The sequence below is a fragment of the Ascaphus truei genome, chromosome 2 (assembly GCF_040206685.1).
Source record: "Ascaphus truei isolate aAscTru1 chromosome 2, aAscTru1.hap1, whole genome shotgun sequence".
NCBI lineage: Eukaryota > Metazoa > Chordata > Amphibia > Anura > Ascaphidae > Ascaphus > Ascaphus truei.
This window is the reverse complement of record NC_134484.1, coordinates 179,895,173-179,920,661: the sequence shown is the minus strand read 5'-3', so window position 1 is coordinate 179,920,661 and position 25,489 is coordinate 179,895,173.

Sequence of the window (25,489 nt, the reverse complement as noted above, 5' to 3'; positions counted from 1 at the left end):
ATGTGTGTTAATTATGTGGATGTCATTGTTTGTTATTTTGCTGCCTTAGTTTTAATTTTTGTTTCGATTGATTTTCTTCTTTAATTAATGATGTCTTGTGTTGGGTAATGCTTTTAATGGTTGTGGTGCCGAGTTGTATTATTAATTAATTGCTTTGTTCGATAGTGGTTGAATTAATTCCTTGTTCTTTAGCTGAGTTGTTTTATTAATTAATTGCTTTGTTGGTTAATGGTTGAACTAATTCCTTGTTGCGCTTGTTAGTGCTGGTATTAATTGCATTTCTTGGCTAGTTTTTTTATTTAGTGAATTTGGGTGTTTAGGTGTTTTGGAATGTTTTATCATTGTGTCTTTTGTGCATTCATGTATTTTGATTATGGTGCCCATTGAGTGCTATAGTGGCTTATCAGGCATATATTATATGGTATGATGTACCACTATGACACTCAATGGGTACAGGGTGGGTGTAGTTGGTCTGGGGTGTGTGGTTTGGCCTCCCAGCTGGGTAGCGGGGCAGGGTGGGTTAACCCCTTAATTAGTAGTAGTGGTTATTAACATTATGGTGATAAAGGAGTTAGGGGCCATTAGAATGTATTTTGCTATGTATTCTTTCTGACATCGGAGGACATGGACCTGCAGTAAGCTGATGAGGATGCCCTTCATAATGCCAGGGGTAAGTAGAATGGTTATTATTGACTTTATTTATGCGGCCTGGTTAATGTTGTGTTTAATAATGGGCAAATAATCATATCTGGATAATAGTTATTTTACTCATTACTGTACTGTATGCGTTAGGGAGGGGATGTATTTATTGAAATGTAGGCCATGTTTTTATTTTTTACATACAGGATTGGTACCGCAAGCAGCGTGGACCACACAAAGACCCCCGGATGCCCACGAGTACCACCCGAAAACCCCTGGGTGCTCATGGGTACCACCTGAGGACCCAAGGGGGACACCTGCGGGGAAGAACCGGGGTCCCCATAGCTATGGGGGCCCCGGGGACCCACTGGCCCCCATAGCTATGGGGGCCCCAGACCCCCATGTGAACCACCCGAGGGCCCCAAATCCCTGTGGGAACCACTCAAGGACCCCCAGACTCCCATGGGGAGGACCTCGGGACCCCAGACACCTGCAGGGAACACCCATGGACCCCATTGGGGCCTACAGGGACCCGCAGGGACCACCTGGAGGCCACGGAGTCTAGCGGGGACCACCCGGAGGCCCCCAGACACCTGTTGGTACCCCCGGGGGTGCACTGTGGGGCCTGTAGACCCCATCCGGACAACCCGGGGGCCCTCCACCGGCCTGTGGTATTAATCCTGTGTGTAAAAAAATAAATAATGTTTTATGGGAGGTCACAGGGGTTGGGTTGTGTATTGGTGCTTACTAAATATTTAAAATAAATTTTTTATGACTAGTGTAGATGAGCAGGGGGTCTCCGGAGCAGAACTGCATTGTTTCAGGTCCGGGGACCCCCTGCTTCCCGAGATACAGGACCTGTTATGGGGTGCCAGTATCTCCTATGCATTCAAATGTCCCGATCACGTGACGCGAGGCATTTCCATGCATAGGAGATACCGGAACCCCATAACGGGGCCTTTATCTCAGGAAGCAGGGAGTACCCGGACCTCAAATCAATGCGGTTCTGCTCTAGAGACCCCCTGCTCATCTACACTAGTATTAAAATGTATATTAAAAAAACATTAATTTTGGGCGAGATTTGGGCTGGTAGAGGCCGCTCTCTCTAAGCAGCTCTCACTGCAGCAGAAAGGAATCAACGGGAAAGGCCTTTTTAGAGAGGCGATTCTATCGCCGGCGACAACTCGCCCGTTTTGGGAATTTTTGCAACCAAAGGTAATCGACGCTTTCTGAATACCGTGATAGCAACGCTCACAAAACAGGGATTTAAAAGACCAGGCAATATTTTTGATGAACCTTTACTGCATAGGCCCCAATGTGCTACATACATCCAGGAATCTGACCTGATTCCTGGGTACATTTTTAGGGGAACCAGCAACTCTTGACACTGACTAGATAGACGCAATCTGACAACACTTTCTCTGCAAAAAACCCCTTGAAACTCATACCACAGCAATCCCTGCTTGCTGGCATCCCTGTGAAGGTAAAAACACAAAAATTCTTTATTGTCGCATAATTACAGGTAATGCTTTTACAACAGTTGGGTCTAAAAGCTTACAATCCTGAACCCCAAAACATGGATCAGAGGTAACCAAACGGGCTTAACCTTTATTAGTGAGCCTGGTTACCTCTTCACCAACACACACCTCTCCCAGAGTTTACAGTGATGGCTCTTCATATGTTGCTGCAGAACAGTTATAGTCAGGCTTTATCCACTTCTGTCCCTATGCACCGCTGCACCACAAAGAATGCAGTGTACAACCACAGAGTCGCACACTGAACCATGGCAGGGAAATTGAAAGTATTCCCACACCAAGGATGTTGTTCCTCTGGGTGGCTGATCGCATCCCTGGGATGCCTGCGAGCTAGGTGAGGAGGCTGTAAAACTACGAATGTAAACCTGGGTACTACAGCCATGCCATCTTTGAGATGCACGTCTGTATTGCTCCACCTCAACTTCTCAAAGATGCTCCTCACTAAGCTCATTAGAAGAGCCACCACCAGGGTTTCCACCTTCTATTGAAGGAAAACCCAGAGACTTTTTGCAATTAAATGACATTTTTTTAATTCATTTATTTTATTTATATATTTATTCTCTTACTTTCTCTGGCGGCATCTCTTCCTGCAAGGTCCCTTCAACATTGCTCCGTGACATCAAATGAAGCCGCGTTGCCATGACAATGTGATGCCATGTGATGTCACAGCGCCAAGTTGCCATGACAACGGGATGCCTTATGGTGCCGAGGCATCACGTGATGTCCTGTTGTCAGGGCAACATGATGACACATGAGACCGCGACGTCACATAACATCACATTGTTATTGCAACGCGACAACATTTTATGTCGCGGAGCCATGTTGCTGTGACATTGCAGCACGAGATGCCGCCACCGGAGAAAGTAAGAGAAGTAAATATATAAATAAAATAAATAAATGTAAAAATGTTTATTTAATTGCAAAAGTCTATGGGTTAGCCTTCAATAGAAGGTGGCAATCCTGGCAAGAGCAGCAAGAACAGCAATAGAAGCATTTGGCATAGCATACTTAGGTGGTGACACTGAAACCAGATGCACGTCATGGCAGACTACAGTAGGCTAAAAGTGGGTATTGCTCCAGAAACCATGGTACAGGTCTGACCTGCATGCACACACATTGCGTGTTGCTGCATTTCCTGCTTGTACACCTGTTCAAACAGTCTCTGCCACTACACAGACAGAGTCACCTGAGGTCAATAACACAGAGGAAATAGCTGCTGGCAAAGATGGTCCTAACAAAAACTGACTCTCCAACACACAGACAATAGCCTCCAAATCCTCAGTACTCCCTGCTTCCTCTAAGACAGAACTACTTACAAAAGGTGAAGTTTAAGAACTTTTAATTATTACCATCTCCAAGCTAAACTCAGACACAACAACCTGTTTCTCTAACACAGGCGTCACCGCAGACAGATTTCCCAGGATTAGAGTTATGGCTGGGGCCAGCACCTCCCCCATGTCGGTGGTCTTGCATGCCCTCACCACCTTTCCAACCTCACGAGCCCCCTTTCCCCCCCTCTTCCCATAGATTTTTTCCCCCTCTGTCTCACTCCCTCTCTTCCTCACTCACCCCCCCACCATCAATAACGCCACTCTCACTCAGTCCCTTCCCCTGTGCATGTACAGTATTTTTCTCCACTCTGTCTCACTCTTACTTCCTCTTTTCCTCACTCTCTCCTTTTACTCTCCCCCATCCATCAATTCCCCAACTCTCATTCAATCCCCCCTCCTCACACTTATTCCCTCCCCTGACAGAGACAATCCCGCACAAAATACACACCAAAAAAACCCACCCCCCCAAATACATATTAAAGAAGGCCTTCTATCCCCCAAATACATCTCAAAGATGCCCCTCCCACCCCCACCACCCAAATACATATAAAAGAAGCTCCACTACCAAATATATACTGTATAAAAGACGTCCCACTCCCAAATACATATAAAAAAAAACACCTCCCCAAATACATATAATAGTCCCCACCCCTAAAACCTAAAAGAAGCCCCCACCCCCCAAATACATAAAAGAACCCCGCAACCCACACATAAATATAAAAGAACCCCACCTCCCCAAATACATTTAAAGTAAGCCAACCCAATCCCCAAAATACATATAAAAGAGCCCCCAACACCCAAATACATATGTAACAGGGTAAGTCTCTTTCTACCTGTCTTTTCCCCTTTATGTAAGTACTGCAGGTTAAATCTGTGGGCTTTTAACCCCCCTCATGCTCCTCCTATGGGTGATGGAAGTAAGTTGGTGACTCATGGCCTGTGTAAGCCTATCTGGTATAGGTATAGACCATGAGCCCGCCCCTTCTTGTTTCTCCTAGGAAGGAGTGGTCAATTTAGTTTAGTCCTGCTCTGGAAGAGGGAGGAAGTCCTGCTCCTGCTCTGGAAGAGAGAGGAGACAGAGAGCTGTCAGTCTCTCCTATAGCAGGATGAGCATGCTCACCCTCAGTCTTTGGACTGAGGGAACATCAGATTCAGCCACAGAGGCCTTGTAAGATCAGGGGCCACCGCCATCAAGAGGTCTGGGACCTCTGAGACTCTGCATCGCTGTATGGAGATCTGCAGTGGGTGCCTGCCATACAATAAAGACCCTAGTTATGATACTCCTGTCTAAGTATCAGTCCTTGGGCAGGGGGAGAGAATGTAGTAGAGTGGGCTTACTTCTGGATACCCTGGAACCCACTACGGCTGGAGGCGCTGAACACCAAGAGAACGAAACTAAGCCTGTCCTAATCTCCATTATATCGCAGATCAGACTCAGCTCTCCTGACCTAACAGGTATTGCACCACACAAGGTAGCATAGGCTGTGTATCTCCCACTGGGGGGAGGGGGGAATCCATGCTACACATATAAAAGTCCCCACTCCCCACAAATATATATAAAAGAAGCCCCCACCCCAAATACAGATAAAGGAAGCCCCCACCCCTCAAATACATATAAAATAACCTCCCACCCCAAATACATATAAAAGAACCCCATACCATGAAATACATATACAATAACCCCCCCAACCCCCACCCCCACCCCAAATACATAAAAAAAACCACCCCAAATACATATAAAAGGAGCCCCCCACCCCCTAGGGGGGATAGGAGAATGAGAGGCATGATGTGGGGGGGCAGGAGAGAGAAAGACAGGATGTGGGGGAAGCAGATAGATTCTGTGAGGGGAAAAGAGAGAAAGACATGCTTTGCGGTTGGGGGTGGGGGAGGAGAGATAAGCCGAGGAGGTAAAGACATGGATAAAGGAGAGGCGGGAGAGACATGCAGGGGGAGGAAAGAGGAGAGAAAGACATGCTGGGGGGGGGGAGAGATAGAGAACCTTGAAGGTTAAAGAGACTGACATGAAGGGAAAAATAAGAACTCCATGGGAGGAAGAGAAGAATTGGAGGAAAGAAATAGATATGGGTGAAATAAAATAAAGAAACACATTAGTGGAAGGAAAGAATAAAAAGGAAGAAGGAAAAAAATGAAAGATGCTGGGGGGAGAGGAGAGAAATACATGAAAGGAGAGGAGAGCAGAGGCACAGAAGGAGAAAAGTTGGAATGATATAAAGGGTGTGAGAGGGAAAGACACTAGGGGGAGGGGGGAACAAAGAGACATGATGGGAAAAAAGTAGATTGAATTTGATGATGTCGTAACATTTGCAGGGGCCCCATTCTAAAATTCTGTTGGTGACCCTGCATCTAACCATGCTCTGGCTTTTCTACCTGCACTGCTAACTTGGCCTATCAAAAAATCTTTCCTCAGTCTCACAAGGGAGGCACCAGCCGAACCCCTCCTGCCCCTGCCACCACTCCCCATAACAAAAATTAAATTAAAACAAAACAAACCCTCCCCAAAAAAATATCTCTCTTTCCCTCTCCTATGCCATCTCTGTGCCTGCCTATCCCTTCTGCCTAAAGTTCCTACCTGCCCACTTGCCCACACTAACCCAGCCAGCAGCCCACCCATCCTGCTCTCTTCCCTCTCAATCTAAACAACAACAGTGAGAAAATAGGTTAAGCTTAGCACATTCGTGAGTGAATTGGGTGTTTTAATATTCAAAAATTAATTTCATTTATAAACATTCACCAGCAGATTTGATAACTTTTTCAGGAAGGGATGTCACAGAGAAAATGTAGGCTCTTTCAGAAGAATTCATGCACATTTGTTTATTGCCCAAGCGGCCTACACATATCCGTCTGCAAATTGACTTTTGCTCAAAACACTGCAAAGAATTTTCACACATCCGCCCATCTCTAGTAAGATGTTACCCTGTCTATTTTGTATGTTTTTTGCATTTTCTTTATATTTCTTGATATGATTTGTATATATATATATATATATTTTTAATGTACTGTTCTTATATAGATGTATACATATTGACATATTTGGAGAGTATGGTATCTTTCTTGCTATGTATATCACCTACAAAAGAACCCATGTTCAAACGTACAAAATAGTGTACGGACAAAACCTTCTAAGCGAATAAGGGTAAGAAAGAAGGGCCCTATTTTAGCACTACTAATTAATGTAATGGTGTGATAATTAAAATCAAACTTTAATAGTAGCAATTACGATAAAATAATGGTGGACAAACTTAACAAAATAACCATACCAGATATTATAGACCCTACTACATGAATGCTGGTGTAAAGAGCGGCTGTAAGGTATTAGTAGGTGAAAAAAGGTGTGATCACCCCTAAAGTCCAAATATATAATAAGTAGACTAAATACCGTTAGGCCCTTCTGTGGATATTTATCAGATAACGAATAATGCCAATAACTGATGGTGTAGTGTCAATAAGGGAAGGTATACTGTATGTATATACAGTATATATATATATATATATATATATATATATATATATATATATATATATATATATTCTTTTTTTAACTCCTTGTGTAGCAGGAGTGGTATTAATGAATACAATACCGGATTCTACCATGTGTGAAACCCTAATTCGGCAGAGAGTTTGTGCCAAATTGGTAATGAGATTATAGAGAGCACAATTTAGTATGGCTCATGCACTGTTCATACTAATCATGTTATAAGCATATGTAGCAATCTTTGTTAATATTGTAACTTGTTGCTTAACAGTGCAGCTCATGCATGTTGTGCATTCTAGTGAGGAAAACACGTATTTGTAGCAACATTTGTTAACATTGCTACGTAATGCCAGCTTCCCATAGTGCTGTACAGTATATGTGCTGCTGCATATTAATGTGCAGTAATCTGCTGATTCCAGCTAAGCCCACGGGTGAGAATGGTATTCACCCTCTGGTAGGCATGTTGTGACAAATGCAGAGTTGATAGAAGTCACAAGGCTTCGTAAGAGATATACTGTATCTTTTAAAGAGCTCATATATAACTCCCTTGCACAGCTCAGTGGGAGCCTGCATATCTCTAACTGCTATATTAACAGCTACTAGATACTCTGTTACTTCTGCGATCACATGGTGGACTGGGACTCAGCGGAGTAACGTACCGAAGGATGAGAGCAGTATTTACGTGAGGAGTTTAGACAAAGTCACAGGGTTCCGTGCTTAGGGCTGATAGCCAACAGCTAAACACCCTGTTAGAAAAAAATGCACATTTAAAGCTCATATATAGCTCCCTTGCAATGCTCAGGGGGAGCATGGATAAAACTAACTGCTGTAGTCCCAGCTGCTGGATACTCAGTTACTTCCTGGGTCACATGGTATGCTAGAGCGTACCGCACAGTATGTATTATGTTCTGCACGTGGTTATGTAATTTTTTCAGTGCTAAAAAGATCTGCACAGTATGAGGCGGTCTTAAACACTATTTTATATAGTCTCTATAGACCGAAGCGGCCTATCGCATTAAAATCCCTTTTAAGTAATAATTCAATCGTTTTATTGAATAAACCACATAAATTCAAGCATACCAAATAAATACTGTTCTTGTTACACCCTACAGTCGAGAAATGTTTAAAAGGAGCAGTTCTCCTTTTAAATCAGCACAAAATAAAAAAATCTGTAGATACATAAATCTTGTTCCTGTTCATTTTATTAATTGAATGCCTAGTAACATAACAAGTGGATAAATCAGTCGCTGCTCCTGGCATTGAAAGTTCTTTTGACACTTGTGCATGTTTTGTATAAATACAATTTTATAGTAAACTAAAAAAGTGTTCGCAATCACAAAATAAATTGCACACTATCATTTATGTTGACCAAGTTATTCATGATAAATATGTACAAGCTGTCCAGAATTTGAATACAAACACAAAAGAACACAAAGGTGTGAAGCCTACAGTACAAATGTTTTGTCATGACTTGTAATGTATTGCTCATTGAAAAACTTTGCTGAAAATATGTGACTACAGCAACCGCATGTATACACCGCACAATGCAATACTTCTGCCAAGACACTAACAAAACACAGCACCTGCACAAACTATTACACCAACTCCTTTCTTAGGTTTTCATTCCTTTTCATTCGGTGGGATTATTTTGTTTCAATCATTTTCCATTGTGAAAAAGAAAGTAGACTATTCATGTATTATTTGGAGGTGGGGAGGTTTAAAATGATGACGTGTGTCAACAGAATTCTCAGTAAACATGAAAACTAAACAGACTGAACATAATGTCCAAATCCATGGGTGGGACTGTGTCACAGTTTAGACAGTGGACCTCATAGGCCCTTTTCATAACATGCGCTTGGCTCTTATATATGAAATGCCAAACACAAATACATTGAGAATAGGGGACAGACAGGTGCAGTACAACGTTTGTTATGGCGAGTCATATACTGTACGTAGAAAACTGGGAAAAAAATAGTACGTAAAAGGTATTAAGTCCTCCATCAAGCCACATACTTTAACTACAGTATTTCAGCACTGGATATGCTCTGCGATGTGTTACTGGCTTCTCCAGCCCTAAAAGGGTTACAAAAATAGGACAATTGGAGATTCACTTTACTTTTTCAGAGAGAGAGTGTGTGGAAATCAAAATGCACTTGTCTAACAAAACAAAACCAAGGTATTGCAATTTTTAAAGCTGTAGTGAATTTAAAGATGAAGGTGTTGGAGATGTATTTATTTATTAAATGTTTTACCAGGTAGTAATACATTGAGTTACTTCTCGTTTTCAAGTATGTCCTGGGCATAGAGTTAAGATGACAAATACATGGTTACAATGCATAGTTACATAAGTGAACAGGGTATACATTATATACAAGACATTGCATGCACAGTTAGAGATAATATACTGGATATTATAGGTGTATGTAACAGTTACAGACCAAATTTAAATTTGAGACAGCTTTAGTTTTGAAAGAACTTACACTGGTGGCGGATGTGAGAGTCTCTGGTAGATTGTTCCAAGTTTTCGGGTGCATGGCAAGAGAAGGAGAAACGGCCAAATACAGTACTTTGCTGAACCTTGGGACCATGAGCAGTCTTTTGGAGTCATTGAGATGTTATATCCGATGTGCTGAGAGTAAAAAAAAAAAAAAAAAGAATGTAAAAGAATTTCCATGTTTACAGGAGGATTACTACTATAAATTGTATATTTTACTCAATTTGGCAATGACCGTTCTATGCGCTGTAGAAATGCAAATAGTTACTTATTTAATATTTACTACAACATTTTCATTCTTCGCTGATGACACTGACGACTGTAGTTTAATTGATTGTGGATTTATTAAAGAAAACATGGCCTTTTTTCTATCGGTGGCCTGACATGAGCTCTTATGCATAGGTAATTTAAGGTAAGGTACATTTGTAACACTGATCAAGCACATGCACATACAGGTATACACAACATAGCAACTGATGGCACATAGTAACAAAGTGGCCCACTTAGTCAACCCTCTCTGCTGTACATTTACTACAGCATAAGATAGCTAGTGAAAAATGATTAGTGCCACTAGCGCTAGTGACATGTGACACCAAAAGTGACCATATAAAAAATAAATGAGCAATTAGAAATATTGGTGAATGTGCACAAATATTACATGTGATAAAAAATGACAATAACGTCCCAATGTACATAAAGTCCAGTTTCTGCCTAAAAAGTCTCGCTATTCTCTTGCATCCATATAAGTCTATTGTGGAAAAAGAGACTTCCATGGCGCCTGGGTGAAAATTTTGAAATGACCTTATAATCAGCCAAACCCTTTCCAAAGGTGATTCCTCTAGTTGAATCCTTTATAGGTTTCCTCGGACGACTGCAGCAATGCACACCCAGTGTGATCCTCATGCATGGAACAGATAAGAAAAACAAGACATCCTGCAATGGTGTATTATCCTTGATAATGTTCAGTGGTGAACAAGGGCAGAGGCGTTCAAAACCATATATTTAATAAAGATAAGACAATAAAAAGATTGCTGCAGCAATCTAAAAATGCTAAAATAAAACAATCTACATGGATAGCACCATGAGTAGATGTAGGTTTCTCCGTTGTAGGGAAAAATTGAAATCTTATTTCCGACAGGTCCATAGGACTTGCAAACGAAAAAATAAGTGCGCAACCCAAAAAACAACTTGATTGTGTTAAAAGACAGTGTCTAATAGTGAAACAACAATAATATTATTATTATTAACCCTATATATCGTAATTGTCTATGCACACGATAATAGGCACAACCCTACTAATAGGGATATCCCTGATGAAGTAGCACTCCTTAGCTACGAAATGCGTAGGATTATTCTTTGTTTTATACTGGTACCTTTTATACCTACCTTAATATTTCTGCAAACTACCTTACAATGTAGTTATCAGGCCATTTTTCTGTGCACCATTCCTAAGTTACACCGCTCGGGTGTATACTGCTGGAGATACGCCCCCCCGTGTGACGTCACACGGATGCGCAGACACTGAGGTGAACCGTCACTGCCAGCCGTCGGTCATCTCGACTGAGATGTGAACACCTCTCTGCATTCCCTTGCTATTAACGCACTGGCTGACGGTCACAGAGACTTTCCTCAATCACACACATAGTGTGCGTTACCGGACTGAGGACTCTTTCCACCAACGTCACGTGTGTTACCCAGACGACAACGAAGTACCTGCTATACACGAACCTCAGACAATCTGGATGCTGGTTACAGGCTGCAGTCACCGTGAGAGACCCAGACGACATCTGGAAACTGCGGAAGACTACTTACCAGAGAGATCTCCTTCTATTATCCACCCTGATGTCAGTTGTGAGGTAAATTCGTGTATTGATACACGTACATGCGAATGTTCTTTTATATTGATGTACGCAGAATACTTAACTCCTTTTAATACTAAACCAGTTTTTTATATACTTCACTATTTGCGTTTTGCACTTTTTTCTTGTCTTTTATCCATAGGACTTGCGCCTTGTAAGTACTGTAGCACTCTTGGGATGTTTTTATCCCGGTTGTAAGTTTGCTGCAGCTGTTGGCGTCTCAGATGGACTGCACAGTTCTGACTCCTCCGACTCGTCACTGCCTGGCCTTCTCTGATGATGTCACTGTCAGCTAGTTGTCAGTTACGGGATTACTCAGGTGCACAGTGATGACCCTACGCGTTTCAAGACATATACATTCATCTCTTCCTCAGGGATGATAGGGTCATCACTGTGCACCAGAGGGATCCCATAGCCAGTGACCAGCTGAGAGTGACATCATCAGAGAAGGCCGGGCAGTGACGAGTCGGAGAAGTTTTTTGCTCACAATCTTTTAATTATACACACAGTTTTTGACAATTATACAGTATGAAGGGCGGATAAAGAATGGACCAAGTGCATATAGGACCTTGAGTGGTGTTAGTAATATAATACATCAAGTGCATCACTAGAAAGGCTTAAAAGAGGAAATACAGATGTACAGTTGCAAGACTCACTGCCTCTCCAGTGCTGCAATCAAAGAAGCAAAAATCCATGGTGCCAGAGACAGGGTCTGCAGAGCGTACATGCTTCCTAATAGGACCCCCATAGCATAATCCTACAGTGCCATTAACACTGCGGTCCCGTGACCATGGGTTGCAGCTGGACTGCAAAATGTTAACATTGCTACATCTATATAAGACAAAGTAGTCGAAGCCAGAGCTTAAAGAGGACAACATTTTATTTTTGTCCATGTAATATAATAAGAGAAATTCTGCTTGTATTGATCAGTTGGTTGACGAGTGATATGTTATCACATCACCACCAGGATAGGTACTACGTTTTACAATGGGTCTAGGACAAGAGCACAGATAAGCCCTCCAATGGTGTAGTATGTTAAAATGCAATTTATTACACAATTAATTAAAAAGTAATGCACTCGTGAATTCTGCTAAAATTATAGGCAATTGAAGGGTTTTCGAAAAGATATGCAGTGTTGTGACTATCCCTGGTGGTCTCCGATGTTATCTCAATTGCTGTTGCCACTAGCGCTGGTTCCCTAGGCGTCCAACGGACTTCAGTGCAGAGTTGCGGTGCGTTCTTCCAGAGTAAGATGACATAACAAGGTGAAATGATACGACTGCAACGGATACCTGGGATTTCCAAAAATCCTCCTACGCATTTCTCAAGCCACAGCTTGCTTCCTCTGGGAGAAGCCAAGGGGCTGGATTAAATGCGTTAAAAGGATATGACATCACTTATAGGGATGATGTCACATCCTTTTGAAATATTGTGACCTATCACATGGTACAGCAACCAATGGGATTGTCTTCAATCCCATTGGCTGTAATACCAAGTGATATAACCATGTGGTTTTAAGGATGTGACGTACCTCCCTTGGAGATGACGTCACATCCTTAAAAAAAAAAGCGAGATGGGCACATGATACAGCATCCAATCTGATTGGAGCTGTACCCTCTGACCCTAAAATGTGACGTCAAAGGCCCTATATAAGGCCTGTACATCTCATTTTAGCGGAAGAAGTCAACGTGGCAACTGTTATGCCGGTGCTGCCCGCAGACCAGACCCGTCCTCTGTGCTGAGGTGGGACGTAGGGATACACGCACCCGCAGCAAAGGGAGCACGTCCAGAGTGTGGTGTTAGTGTTGCCAGGCCAGGTATAGTAAAGAATACAATACTTGCCGGTACTGGTAGTAGAGGAAGAGTAGTTATTGCCGTTGCCAAGGTCAGGGATTGGAGAAGTCACGAAGTCCAGGTAGAGCCGAAGTCGAGAGCCAGAGGTGTTAGTCGTCCAAGCCGCGTCGTTACCTGAGGAGTCACTGAGAGAGTAGTCAAATGCTTCCATACAGAACTATGTCGAGCGACGAGTGATGGGAAGCACAGGCATAATAAAGCTGGGCAGGCCAATGGGAAGAGGGGGCAGGCCTGGAGGACTGCAAGGAGTCCTCCCTGATAGGAGGGAGGTGTTACAGCCCAGCTTAGTGTAGTCATTGATTTGTATGGAATCATGTGGTGCTTGGGGACGGCGCCTCACTGCAGGGCCAGTGGGTAAAAGGCCTCTGTTAGGCGTGTGCTCTGTAAGCTGGGAATGCGTGCACATAACGTCTGGGGTAGGCGCACGTGTGCGCGTGGATTCGGTGACTGAAGTGCGTATGCGCATGGGGTCAGTGACAGACACGCGTATGCGCATAGAGCGCGGCGCCGGAGAGACACACAGAGGCTGTGGTTCAACAGGCACCTCTTCAGTTTTTGCAATCCTGTGTTGGCGAGGAGCCTGAGTGCCAGTGGCAGACAACTGAGGTATGTGGGAATTGCGCTGCAGGCGCTGGGGTGTCTGAGTATCGACGGGGTGGGCAGTGGTCGCGCTGACAGCGCTGAGACACCAGATTCCTTACAGTACCCCCCTCCTCAGGAACGACATCAGGACGGTCCTTAAATGGTTTGTTCGGAAACGTCTTCCTGAAAGTCTTCAGAAGACCAGGAGCGTGGATGTCACGCAGTGGAACCCAAGACCTTTCCTCCGGGCCGAAACCCTTCCAGTGCACGAGGAACTGCAGTTGATCCCTGGATATGTGAGAATCCACTAGGGACTGAACCTCCTATTCTTCCCTATTTTGGGTGATAACCGGCTCAGGCCTACGTTATGGTCGGGGAAGAAATTACTGGATACGAATGGCTTGAGTAGTGAAAAACGTTTGGTATTTTCATGCTGTCGGGAAGTTGAAGCCGGAATACAACCGGATTAATCCGTTCGATGATAGGAAAGGGACCCAGGAACCTCGGCGCCAATTTTGGGGAAGGTACCTTCAAATTAATGTTTCTTGAGGACAGCCATACCATATCCCCTAGCTTGTACCTGGGTGCCGGACGGCGGTGGCGATCAGCCTGATGTTTGGCCCATTGAGAGGCGGGAAGAAGAGCAGACTGAATCTTGGACCATGCCGATTGTAGAGATGGGACACGGTCATCTACGGCCGGAACTCCAGAAGGAATGTTGGAGATGGGAAGACATGGGGGATGAAAACCGTAATTGACGAAAAATGGCGACTCTCGGGTGGACTCGTTGGTAGCGGAATTAAAAGCATATTTGGCCCATGGCAGAAGTTGTGCCCAATCATCCTGAGAATTGGAAATGAAACACCTCAAGTATTTCTCCAGGGACTGATTGACCCTTTCTGTTTGACCGCTGGACTGAGGATGGTAAGCTGAGGAAAAAGAAGATAAGATCCCTAGTCTTTTGGTAATAGTCATCCAAAATTTGGATACAAACTGCGACCCTCTGTCAGACACGATGGATGAAGGAATACCATGAATGCGAAAGATGTGATCAGTGAAGATATCAGCAAGGGCGGGTGAGGTGGGAAGTCCTTTGAGCGGGATAAAGTGAGCCATTTTGGAAAAACGATCCACCCCCACGAATATCGTATTCATCCCTTTGGACCTGGGCAACTCCACAATAAAATCCATTGTTATGTGTGACCATGGGCATTCTGGGATGGGCAGACGAAGAAGAAGACCATGAGGCCTTTGATGAATTGTCTTGCTTTGCGCACAGACAGGACAAGCGTGCGTATATTCAAAAATGTCTTTGGACATCCTGGGCCACCAAAAGTTGCGATGTATAAGTCCAAAGTCTTTTTGTAGCCAGGGTGACCTGCTGCTCTCGAGGCGTGTCCCCAATCCAGAACCTCGGGTATGAAATTAGGTCTCACGAAGAGCTTGCCCCTGGGGACATTCAGGTTCTTTGGAATTAACCTTTTTGACTTGACGATCTTGTCAAAGCTTCTGAAGGAAGATGCGGCAAAAATCTTCTCGTGAGGTAAAATGGTCTCCATAGAATCCTCTGGTCTCTCTTCGGAAGAATGTTGTCTTGAGAGAGCACCAGCTTTGACATTTTCCCCATTATAGTCCCAGGAATATACGACAGGTTGAAATTAAATCTGGAAAAGAACAAAGACCAATGGGCTTGCCGTTGACCCAGACGGCGAGCATTCTCTATATATAATAAATTCTTATGGTCAGTGAGGATGGTGAACGGCTCCTTCGAACCTTCCAAGAGATGCCTCCATTCTTGAAGTGCCATTTTAACGGCCAGTAACTCCCTGTTCCCCACGTCGTAGTTCCTCTCAGGTGAGGTAAATTTCTTCGAAAAGAAAGCGCAGGGATGCAATTTTTCTTGAGGAGAAGGTTTCTGGGATAGAATGGCACCTGCGCCAGAATCAGAGGTGTCCACATCCAACATGAAAGGGAGATCGGTGTTGGGGTGATGGAGAACCGGTGCGAACACGAAAGCCTCCTTAAGAGTGTTGAAGGCTGTAATGGCCTCTGGTGACCAAACCGACGGATCGGCCCCCTTCTTTGTAGGGGCAGCAATTCTGGAGAAATCACGGATAAACTTGCGGTAGTAGTTGGCAAATCCCAGGAAGCGCTGGGCGGATTTAAGAGAGTCAGGTCTAGGCCAGTCAGTAACGGCTTTTAATTTGTCTGGATCCATAATGAAACCATCGCTGGAAATAATGTAGCCTAGAAACTGGGTCGAAGTCTGATGGAAGGTACATTTCTCCATCTTGTCATACAATCGATGTTCATGAAGGCGTGAGAGCACATAAGAAGTATGAAGGATGTGGTCCTGTAAGTTCTTTGAAAAAATCAGAATGTCATCCAGATAGACTATGACGAAGTCGTTGAGTACCTTGCGGAAGACATCGTTAATGAAATCTTGAAAAACGGCCGGAGCATTACACAGTCCGACGGGCATCACAAGGTATTCGTAGTGGCCGCTACGCGTGTTGAAGGCCGTTTTGCATTATATCCAGCTTGTGTGAATGATGTACCACAGGGGCCTCCAGATCACACCTACGGATGGGAGCTTTGTGCTTTCTGATCCTATCCTTGATGCACTGTGTAGTCTCACCCACATACCCCAACCCACACAGTCATTTGATTAGGTATGACTTTAAAGAACAGTTAACAGCTGATCGGACAGGCATGCTATCCCCTGATCTGTTCTGAGTTACACTGTCTGGGACCTGTTCAAGTAATGTTATCCCCTAGGGATATCTCTACACACATTTGGATGCATAGTTTTCCCAGTTCCATGTGCCTTTGGAAATATTTACCCTGGACTTTGCTAGCTTTATTTCTGAGCTTGGTTTTTGCTTTATAACCTGTTGCCTTTAGTGCTTATCTGGGCTCATTTTTTGGCTATCACACAAGTCTGACACTTAAGAGCTGTATCTAACTTATTGGGACTAAATCCATTTGTATGGAGTTATTTTAATTAAAGGGTCTCAAGGGAAGTACCATAGATCCACCTGGTCTTTGGGAATGGGCAAGAAGAAGGGTCTCACCCCCCGAAACGTTGCCCCCCTTATTTTCTTTGCACTCTTTCCCTTGTTTTTTTTCTTCCCCTTCTTTCCCCTTGTCCCTTTCCCACCCCTCTTGTTGTATGGCATTTCTCTGTTACACTGTTGTTTCTATTTCGCATATATCAGTATATTTTGTACAATTTGATTACACAGTATAAAAATGTTTTTGGCATACCCATGTGATATTCATTCTTGTTTTATTCTTTAAGGGCTGGGAACCCAGTTGGAATTTTACTTTCAACTAATGAATTTAATTATCTTTATAATGAGCATCTCAAAATAGCAATTTTTTATCACCACCCAAAAATTCAAAAAAACAACATTGACCCACCAGGTAGACCAATCATCTCTGGTATAGAATCCCTTATATCTACACTCTCAGAATATACCGATATCATATTACAGCCAATGGTGCTCACATTACAATGCCATAAGCATCATGAGAGCCATATGCCTGCCTGGACTGTCTCACATTACAATCCCACCTTAGAGACACCGTTCACTTTCTGAGTTTAATGGAAACTCTACACTGGGAGGAAGAGTTTCTATGGGTCACCTGTGATGTTCAATCCTTATACACCTGTATTCCCCACAATAAGAGTAACTTGGCAGTGAGACATTTTCTTAATTTACATGGTCACATTGAAGAGAAACAAAGAGATTTTATTTCTGAAGCCATTGATTTATCCTTAACCATAATTATTTTTATTTTGAAGATAACTTTTATCTTCAGAAATGTGGAACAGCAATTTGCGCACAGTTACGCCAATCTTTATATGGGAAATTGAGAAAACAACTTTGTATGGAACAACAGCCCATTTTCTAATAACATTTACATGTTGAAAAGGTTTATAGATGACATTATCTTTATCTGGAAGGTTAATGCTAATAGCCTAGATGAATTCCTAAAATAAATCAACACCAATGATTTAAATATATGTATCTATGTACAGTATGTATGTATGTTTTTATTTATACTGCTGCGGCAGAGTTTATTCGAGCATTTGCCCGTTCTCGGCCGCAGCAGTAACCTGGCGCGCGCCGGAGGGTGCCGGGCGCACGCCGAAGACACAGAGGAGCGCCCTCCGATCGGGGCTTTCTCCCTCCCGCTGCCGGGTCCGCCGGGTCCCCCGGAACCCCCTGCCGCCGTCCCCCACATCGCGGGACACCAGGGCTCCCTCGGGGAGCCCTGGACGCGCGAGCAGGGGGCGCAGGCTCCCGATGACGCGTGACCACGCGTCGATGACGCGCGGCACGCCGAGGGAGTGCGGCTAGCATGCCGGGGCATCCCCTGGCTTGCGGAGCTAGCCGCACTCAAATAAAATGTGCCGCCTCTGTATAGTGCTATTAATGTACATAGTGCTTCACAGCAGTAATACATGTGACAATCTGAAATTCACCAGTACTATCAACTAATCTGAAATTCACCAGTACTATTAGCTAATCTGAAATTCACCAGTACTATCAGCTATGTCAGTATACTATTCCTGGATGATAAACAGTTCCACTCAGAGAATTTGTTACACAGAAAACTATACAGGAAAAACATAGATTGTAATGCCTATCTAAACGCCACCAGCAGCCACCACCCTATGTGGATCAAGACTATCCCTTTCAGCCAATTCCAAAGGCTACACAGGAACTGTGCCAATGATGACAATTTCCATAAAGAGGCAGAAATCCTGAAAAAATGATTCCTTGAGAAAAAATACGATCCAGGATTTATCAACGATGCCAATCTTAAGGCATCCTCTCTAAAGAGGAGGGACCTTCTAGTACAAAAAAAACCAGTAGTCCTACTGATACTACAATTGTCCTAAAGAAAAACCACGCCACTAGACTCATCACCAGATACAATGAAGGATGCCACCAGGATTAGTAAAATGCATAAGAAACACTGCCACGTCCACTTCACAACAAAGATCAAAGCAACCTTAAAGTTAAAGGCATTGAGCTGGTTAAGCAACATAGAAGAAGTGGTGACAGATTTAAAAGACTATGTGAACGCGAAACTTTCTGGCTCCACAAACTAAAAACTCTATCACCCAATAGCTTAAATGTGGATATAGATCTGGCTTTTTTTATAGAATGAATTCCATCCAGTATGCATGTACTGTAGTGCTGACGAGTATTCTAAAACAAATCTGGTGAAATCCCCAACAAGACCCAGGTACATGCTGGGTACATGCTGCAACATTTCAATGAAATTTCTGCAGACAGACTAATGACCCATCGTATTAACACAGCAGGGGTCCCTGGCAGTCCCATACAGTTTGAATGGGACTGCCAGGGACCCCTGCTGTTAATCCGATGGGCCACTAGTCTCTGCAGAAATGTCACTGAAATGTTGCAGCATGTACCCAGCATGTACCCAGCATGTACCCAGCATGTACCCAGCATGTACCTGGGTCTTGTTGGTGATAGCCCCAGATTTTCCAAGGCAAGTTTAAGGCAAGTTTTAGAAAACTCGTTGGCGCACCTGTATAGTCATGTATGTGTATATATATATATAAGCAATACGGTACCGTTTGGAAACGAAATCAGCAGGCAGCACTCCAGAATTGAACAAACAAGATTATTGAAAAAATATACACAAAACCAACGTTTCGGTCCACGAATGGGACCTTTGTCAAGGTGGTGCAGTTACAGGAAAGAAGTGAACACATATATATACCCCTAGAATACTCACAAATAACAGGTGCTGCAAATCAAGTTGATTGCACAGCGTGATGTCAGATGCAGTGCTGACCTGGGGTGACCTCAATGTGAGCACTCAGTACAAGGTGTGCTTAGTAGATCAATAGGAAATATAGTGGAAGCCACTGCAGGGGGATTTAAAGTTCACACAGTGGCTCCCAACACCACTTTCCCCCCGTGCCCATCTCCCGCCCTGCACGGACAACCAAGGGAGCGCCGTGGGCAAGGGGACTGGAAGGCAGGGCATGTACATACAGTGGACAGGAGGAGGGGGGGGGGAGAGTTGAACAGCTGCCGATCCGAAAAGCGCCTAATCAGGGTTAAGGGCGCCGCGAGGGGGGAAGGCACGCTGAGGGGAAGGTAGCGGGGAGGTGAGCTGCAGGTGAGGGGTGTGATGGGGGGGGGAGCCGGCAGAGAGGTGAGCTGCGGGTGAGGGGGTTGATGTGGGGGGGGGGAGCCGGCAGTCCGGGCCGTGGGGTGAGGAGGAGAAAAGGAGAGTGGCCGAGTGGTTGTGTGTGTGATTGCTCTGCCTCAACAGATACATACTGTAAGTAGGAAAATGATTTACTCAATACTTTTAAAATCGCATATGCTGACACAATGCATTATTTGTTAATAACAACATTTGTAGAGCTCTCTTATCCACGGCGCTGTACATTACTTCGTTAACCAATGGTGGGCTTACATATAGAACATTTAATGTGATGGGCATAGAGTAATACACTGGCGACACACTTTATTCGAGCTCGGCAAGTCCCACGAATTCAGGTATACCCGGGTGTATTGAGGTTTGTGACTGTTTTCTGCCCGAGTGCATTGAGGTATTTTCCAGGCAGGGATTGAAGCATTTTATTCCCGCTGGCTGCAATACTGCACAGTATATATATATATACTGCATTACAATTCATGAATTTATGCCATCTGGTAGACACGCGAAGCATTGCAGCCTATTAAATCCTAATCATTATCATTTAACAGATCAGCCGCCCGTCAGCCAGGCATGAACCCAGGCTGGGAAGGCAAACGCAACGGGGCTTGTCAGAGGTGAGGAGCGGCGCATTCCAGGTATCTGCCAGGTACATACTGGGTATTTGCTCGAATAAAGTGTGTCGGTGCAGTAGTTAAGATGACATTGTAGTGGGCAGGAGTGTGGACTTTATAGCCGGGCTATGGATTAGGTGCAATGAGAGCTTGCATGGTCGGTGGGAAGGGGTTGGGGTTAGGTTGCTAGATTTAGTCTTTTTGGTGGCATGGTGATTGGCCTGACAGTGGATGGGATAGATGGAGGTTGACGGGGGATCATAGAATGTGATGGAGAATAGATGAGTTTTGAGTTGAATTCTGAAGTTAGTTAGGGAGGGGGAAGATTGGATGAGGTGGGGGAGCTTATTCCAGTGGAGGGGGTGAGTAAGGCAAATGATCAGAATAGAGAGGAGGAACAGGGGATGGGGAGGAGTGAGGGTTGTGGAAGTCAGGGAGTGAAGAGGATGGCAAGAGATGAGTGCTGCAAGGTAGGGGGGGGGGGGGAAGACTATGAGAGATTTGTAGACAGGGTGAGGAATTTGAAGAAGGAACGTAGTTGGCTGGGTAGCCAGTGGAGTTGGGAGAGGGGTGGCGCGGGCAGAGCGGGGAGATTGAGAAGGGAACATGCTATAATAGGCACAAAAGGCCTAAAAAATAAAACTTCTAGGAGTTTTGGTCCATGCACTATAATAGACATCACATATTAATTATGAATAATCTGCTTATGTTAGTGGATAGAAACATATACAGGCATACCCCGCTTTAAGGACACTCACTTTAAGTACACTCGCGAGTAAGTACATATCGCTCAGTAGTCAAACAGCAGCTCACGCATGTGCCTGTCAGCACGACCTGTACAGCAATGTTGAACTCCCTACCTGCACCGAAGCTGTGCGCAAGCGGGGAGACTATAGAGCCTGTTACAAATGCGTTATTTACATCAGTTATGCACGTATATGATGATTGCAGTACAGTACATGCATCGATAAGTGGAAAAAAGGGTAGTGCTTCACTTTAAGTACATTTTCGCTTTACATACATGCTCCGGTCCCATTGCGTACGTTAATGCGGGGTATGCCTGTACATCAGTTTTCCAAATGCATTTCTGAATGTAAACAGATAATTTAGAGAGCGGAGAATATGTTTCTTACATTTATATAATGAAATGTTTGTCTTGGCAAGAAACTTGTGACTAAGACACTGACCAATGTCAGGGAAGTGGGTGAAAAATGCCTTTGTTCTAAAACAGTGAGAAATAAATCCTTATTGTTTAATCAGGACATCGTTTTCAATATGACCAAGTATTGAGTATATATCATAAACTTAATCAAATATTAAGACATTATTTGAAGCTGTGTTACTTAGAAATATATACCGCAATAACGTTTAAGTGCTAGATATTTTATGTAGGCTACTTGTGAAGGAGCGTTATCATATTACAGTAGGTTATCATACAGTACATATTGCATATCATTGGAAATATCCTTACAGGGCCTTGGAATGAAAAGCTACCATCTGTCATCATTTGACTGCTCACATGGCAGTAGCTGTAATGAACAAGTACATTGTCATCCTTTTAGTTCTTGTTCCAGCTTCACTGCATATGGTTTGCATGTCACAGTCATCTGAGCAAGATGAATACAATGATATAAACATAAGCTTGGATTGGAACTCAAGTCAATAAAACATGTGACTGTAACTACACAGAAGCCCTTGTTTAGAACAGAGATGACGTTGAGAGGCAAAATCACAGAAATGATTTTACATGTAGTAATGGACATTTTGATTAAAGGGATACTTTTTCTGGGGGATGTTTTGATTTTTTTTAAAACTAGGCTACTGAATAGCATTTTATTTCTAAAGCAAATCACAACATTTTGTTTATCGTTACTGCTCTTAGCGACAAAAAAAAAGACTGAATTAGTAAAAAGTGAATATTCAAATTTTGAAATGCAAATTTGAGTGCTGGTGGCATAATATATTTTTACTGGAATTAATTGCACTACGTTGACAGCATAAGTGCTATCTAATTTCCTCTATACAATATTTTAGCAATATAAATTATATTTAACACAAGTCTTACTTAAAGTGGTGCATTTAGTAAAAAAAAATAATATCCCCATGTGATCATAATTCAATTGTTGTGTGCTATATTATAAATTATATTTATTATACATCTCAGTTTAAAGAGGCTAGATATGAATTGAACCCAAAAGTTTGTACATACAAGAGCAATGCTTTTGTCACAATTCTTATCTTATCAGACCCTGACTACATAGGGGTGAGCACTTTCACTGATGTTTTAATTCTAAAACAAATTTGTGTTTTGATTTTCCTGGAACTTGTTTGATGTTGGTTTTGTCTCTGAATTTAAAAAAAATATGGACTAAAACTCAAACTAAACTGAACAATTTTTCTAACTTTCCTTCACAATTTTTCCTATGTGAACTCGACTAGTTTCTTTAAAATGCCCGCCCCCCCAACACATAAATTTAAACAAAAAATCTAAGTGTAGCCCCCCTTTTCTGTCTCATTAGACTGACTCCTGTTCGCTAATGTGGAAGTCCAAGTCCTACTCCCCATTATAGCAGTGCTATCCCCCCTTGCTGGGGCATGTGGCCCAATGGTCAGAAAACAGTATGGGACACTAGGCCTTGAAAAACAAAATGTATTTATAGAAACCCCTAGTTTCCACAGATATACAGACATAGCAGTGATCCTGAATCAGAGGATCATGTACCAAATATTACTGTGGTTGTGTAGTGAACTATAAATAAGTCCACAGGAAAAATTAATTTGTAGTGCTGTGTGGCTATGCTCTTTAAGGTATACAAAGGTATACCTTTAAGGTATACAAGATATACAGCCTCTGTAATACCTGTAATCTTGAAATGTTGATGCCGGCAATAGCGTGAAAGCATCTCTATACCCCGCTTGTATCCAAAGAAGGAGGGAGGGGGGAGGAGGGAGATGGTATTATAACGGAGGTGAATGTCCCGTAAATGTAACAAGAACAGGTTCACTGACAACTGGCTACACAAGTGAGCACGAGAATGGTTGTCTAAAGCACTCACGATTTCAGGAGACCTCCAGGAGACGAGCCGGCACAGGATCCGTCAGTATGAGGGGATCCGCAGCACAAGTTCGAGCATCTAGCCCAGGCTGAGTCAGAACGAAGGAGGGACAGAGCACACACAGCACACCGGCGTGCTCCCTGGTGAAGTAAGCAGCCAACGGATTCCACAGAGGGAAAAAAAAATGGCGCACAGCCGGAAAAAAGCAAGAGCTTGGGACTGAGTGACCGTGAAAAAAGTTTATTGATTAAAAAGCATGGCAGTAGAGTCCTAGCGGAGCCCGTAATGCATTTGACGCATAGAGCGCTTTATCAAAGGGTGATCCGCCAGGAGAAGACTGAGCTAATCAGTGCAGGTGTAGCATGGATTAGCTAGATGGTAATGAGATCCACAGATTGTGGCTAAACCCACTGATTGCGGACAGCCCATTGCAGGTGCAGAGCAAAAACAAAGATATTCTATATATTTATTTAACAATACTTAATAAACAAATACAGGTAAACCCCGTTATTACGCGCCTCGTTATACCGCGATTCAGTTATAACGCGGTTTTCCCGTGGCTCCCGTTTAAAAAAAACTGCACACTGCACACACTCTCACTGCACACACTGCACACACACTGCTCACTGCTCACACTGCACACACTGCTCGCACTGCACACACTCTCACTGCACACACAATGCTCATTGCTCACACTGCACACACTGCACACACTGCACACACACTGCTCACACTGACTCTGCACACACACTGCACACACACGTCTCATTGCTCACACTGCACATACACACTGCACACTGCACACACACTGCTCATTGCTCACACTGACACACTGCACACTGCACACACACTGCTCATTGCTCACACTGACACACTGCACACTGCACACACACTGCTCATTGCTCACACTGACACACTGCACACACACTGCTCATTGCTCACACTGACACACACTGCATACTGCACACACACTGCTTATTGCTCACACTGACACACTGCACACTGCACACACACTGCTCATTGCTCACACTGACACACTGCACACTGCACACACACTGCTCATTGCTCACACTGACACACTGCACACACACTGCTCATTGCTCACACTGACACACACTGCATACTGCACACACACTGCTTATTGCTCACACTGACACACTGCACACTGCACACACACTGCTCATTGCTCACACTGACACACTGCACACTGCACACACACTGCTCATTGCTCACACTGACACACTGCACACACACTGCTAATTGCTCACACTGACACACTGCACACACACTGCTCATTGCTCACACTGACACACACTGCACACTGCACACACACTGCTCATTGCTCACACTGACACACTGCACACTGCACACACACTGCTCATTGCTCACACTGACACACTGCATACACACTGCTCATTGCTCACACTGGCACACTGCACACACACTGCTCATTGCTCACACTGCCCATACACTGCTCATTGCTCACACTGACACACACTGCACACACACTGCTCATTGCTCACACTGACACACTGCACACTGCACACACACTACTCATTGCTCACACTGACACACTGCACACACACTGCTCATTGCTCACACTGACACACTGCACACTGCACACACACTGCTCATTGCTCACACTGACACACACTGCACACTGCACACACACTGCTCATTGCTCACACTTACACACACTTACACACACACAGCACACATATACACACACACAGTTTCTCTCCCATATACTGTATACTGTACATACACACACACACTTTCTCACTTTACACAGAAGGGGTTGGGGGGGGGAGTTCAA